This window comes from Microtus oregoni, unplaced genomic scaffold (assembly GCF_018167655.1).
Source record: "Microtus oregoni isolate MIOR12 unplaced genomic scaffold, Mior012 000067F_002, whole genome shotgun sequence".
In the NCBI taxonomy this organism is placed as follows: Eukaryota; Metazoa; Chordata; class Mammalia; order Rodentia; family Cricetidae; genus Microtus; species Microtus oregoni.
The window spans coordinates 44639-48500 of NW_024543955.1; the positions used below are offsets into that span (position 1 = coordinate 44639).

At 44.5% G+C, this 3862-nt stretch overlaps 1 pseudogene; it reads right to left on the reverse strand.

The window, feature by feature from the left end:
- Positions 1-3523: 3523 nt before the first annotated feature.
- On the reverse strand, positions 3524-3862 carry LOC121440328 (annotated as a pseudogene).

Sequence of the window (3862 nt, forward strand, 5' to 3'; positions counted from 1 at the left end):
TTACAAGCCCCACAAAATTAACTCCAGGCGGATCCGAAACCTAAATGTTAAATGTTAAAAATGTAGAACTTTTGGAAGACGCTAGAGACCAGGGTTCTCCGAGCTTGGCAAATTTGCCTTCCACACTGACAATACAAGGACTACAGCGCGCCTTTCATAGTGACGTCAACAACAAGGATATTTCTAAGTACAGTCCTGCTCCCAGTGCTGTGTGCAGATGCAGCCAGCGGAGTGAGGTTATTCAGGGGCTGCCTCCCTGGGCCAGGGAGTTGCAAGGATCACGCAGGACCACACAGAACCAGCAGGAACACGCCGAACTCTGTCTAGCCCCCAGACTCCCACCAAACCAGGGGAGGACTCACCACACCACCTCTCGCAGCTCAGTCAGCCGCGCCACACAGTCTAGAGACAGCAGCCTCTTTCTCACCAAGGCCAGCCACTTCTCCCTATCTGTGGAGAACAGGCTCTTTTACTCACCATGGTGCAGTTGCCAAGCTAACCCGCTTTCTCCCCACGATGGAGCCCAAGGCACAACACACAGTGCAACTTCCGACTTTCACAGGAAACAAGCTGAGCCAGAAGCCTGGCTCCCAGAAGTACCCTCCCATCTATCTGACTGGTGGGTCCGCAAGAGGCTCTGATTGGAGAGTGAGGCCTGAATGACAGGACGGTGAGCTGAAGGCACAATGCACAGTAGTTCCTAGCTCTGGCTTCCCCTTTTAGGACAGACCTATCCAGGTTGGCTGGAGATTTGTGCCAAATTCAACACCAATGGGTTCAGTTTTACAAATTCAGAAGGAGGCTACTTAGACAATTTTGCACGAGAGGAACACAGGGTAACTCAAGGGCATTATAAACAAGGTCCACAGTGGCCTTGGGATGGATAACCACAGCCCCAACTGTAGAAAAACGTGGGTTCTCAGGATCTGATGCCACCCCTCAGCCAAAGACCCTACCATGCAATTTCCCTGTTTTAGAGAAGGTGTTCTCTTACTTTCTCAATACATCAGGACCTTAGATAAAAATTCCAAGGACTACATAGGTTGCCAAACTCAAAGGGGCCTAGTTTCAAGTGTCTTCTAGAAGTTCTCCACTTCAAATTTGACATTTAGATGTAAAATTCTTCTGTTTTCACAAACCCAAAGAATTCTTGTGAGTTCCAGGGAGCCAAATTGAAGTATCCACCTTAAACAGGTCAGATACACCACTCTCAATTTCCTGATCCTAATTTTTTTTTCCTAAACTTAACTTTGTTCTTTGTTCTGCCAATACATTAAAAAAGTATTAAGAGACTATCTACCCAGGATGTGACCAGCACCCAGCTTTCTTACCCCCCCCAAGATGACACCCACAAATAAGCAGGAAGCACTCTTGAGAATCTACCGCCCTAATTCCTTTAACCTGTTGTGCCTAACCTCCTGCATTTTTATTTAAAAAAGAGATGGGTATGCAATGGTCTGTCCTGTCCCTTTAAGAGACAAGCCACTCCCATCACCCACCCCCATCTGCTAAGGCAAGCTGATCTTCAGCTTCCAATCTGGGTCCACTGAAGGAGAAAGATGCCAGAACATTACAAGTAAGTCATAGACTCATGGCAATACATAGATTAATAGAAATGGGTTCATCTAAGATCTAGCTAGGAATATGCCTAAGCCATTGGCCAAACTGTGTTGTACTTAATATAGTTTCTGTGAAATTATCCGGGTCTGGGTGACCAGGAAACTAAAGCGCAGTCTCTGTCTACAGTCTACAGATGGTCTTTCTGTGTCAGGGTCATCTCAGAAAGAGAAAATGACTTACAGCAGAGAGTAACCAAAGCCTCTACCCTACATCTCTGGCTGCTGAGCTTTTAGAAGCCCTGGTTTGTCAGCACCTGTCTGTGAACCCACAGAATTACTTCCTCTACACTTGTATTATCTGACTCACCTCCAGTCTCTCTAAGTTCCAGGGAGAGCTTTACAATAATAAAACAGTCAGTCATCTGGATGAAATCACTTCCCCAATATACTTGAGATCTGCCATGGTAAAAGGGCAGCTTCAACTGTCCCTCTTATGTCCAGGCTTCCACAGGAAAAGTCTTCACGGAAAGCATGTGGGCTCTGCTGCAGATTCCATTCACTGTGGCTCCTCTGGGGCTTCCTGCTTACACTGCTTAGCTGGAGCTTTTTCTTAGTATCAAGAAGCATTTCTTACTCCACTCCCAGTCCCCAGAAGGGTCATCTCAACTCTGCTTTCCATCATCAGGTGGGCCTAATCTGCACTACCATCCTAGAAGAGAGGTGACAGATCTGCTCCAACTCTGATAATAAATGAAGCTGGGACATGATCCTGAACCCACAGAGATGTAGTAAGAAGGGCCTTGAAATAATCAGACAAACTATTTTATTTAAATCACTGCTTAGCCCATTAGCTCTAGCTTCTTATTGGCTAACTTTTACATATTAATTTAACCCATCTCCATTAATCTGTATATTGTCATGTGGCAGCGGCTTACTAGGTAAAGTTCCATTCAGCTCCAGCAGGGCTACATGGCTTCTCCCTGACTCCACCTCCTTTCTCCCAGAATTCTGCTTAGTTTTCCCTGCCTAGTTCTGTTCCCCTATAGCTCTGCTATAGGCCCAAAGCAGTTCCTTCATTAACCAATGATATTCACAGCATACAGAGGGGAATCCCTCCTCACAGAGAGAAGTGGGTACACCGGATCCCTGTATAGATACCTGGTATCTAAAGAGTTAGCATGCCTACCTCATGTACCTGTCCCTACAGACCAATACAGCACATGGTACTGTAAGGACAGGAGTCAAATGCAGGTGCTGGAGAGATGTCTCATAAGAGCATTTACTGCTCTAATAGATTTTCTTAAAAAGAAATTTCTCCTTACATGTGTTTTTCTTGGATTTAATTACATACCTAGTGCCTATGGAAGTCAGAAGAAGGGACCGGATCCCTTTAAACTGGAGTGATATAAAGTAGCAAGATTCCCTGTGGGTGCTGCGAACTGAATCCAGATCCTGTATGAGAGAAGTATGCTGCTATAGTCCACTGGATCATCTCTCCAGCTTCCATGTTGTTTTATATTATCTCTCTCACTTGTGGGGTTTTCCAGCTTGTTTTCAGTCAGCACTTTCAATGTGGCAGCTCACTGACTTTTAGTGTCCAAAGATTTTCTTCTATAAAATCTGTTGGTAGTCTTTATTATGGATCCTTGTATAATAAATGGTAATTTTTTCTTTTCTGTTTCCAATATTATTCTTTGGTGATAATTTGATGTATAGACAAAATTCTTGTTACTTTTGATTTTTGAAACAAAATCTCATAATGTAGCCAAGGCTTAAGATAGATTAAAATGTCAGGGGAGCACTTGGAAAATGAAATAAGTGGGGCAGAAACAATATAAAAATAAAGAGATAGCCAACTTCACAAAGTCACCTTCTGTCCTCCATGTGAATGTTGAGATATGTATCCACCACCCCCTACCATATACCTATGCAATAATAATTTTTTTATTTAAAAAAACGCACATTTATTTCGCTTTCTGACTCTGCGCTTGTGCCTTCAACACTTTCACAACAATTTTCTGCTCCTCAATAAGGAAAGCCCGCTTGATCCTGTCACGGACACACTTGGCACACATGGAGCCACCATAGGCCCGGCTGACATGCTTCTTTGTCTTCAACAGTCTCATGAGGACTTTCGGTCTCATAGCACGAACCCCTCAGAGTCGGCCTGGGCACACACCGCACACTGATTTAGGTGCTTTTCCAACCTTCTTGGTGTAAAGGTAAACAATCCTGTTGCCAGGGGTTCGAGACAGCCTAGTTTTGTTGGAGGCTGTGTTGTAGGATGTCAAACGCTGGACCAT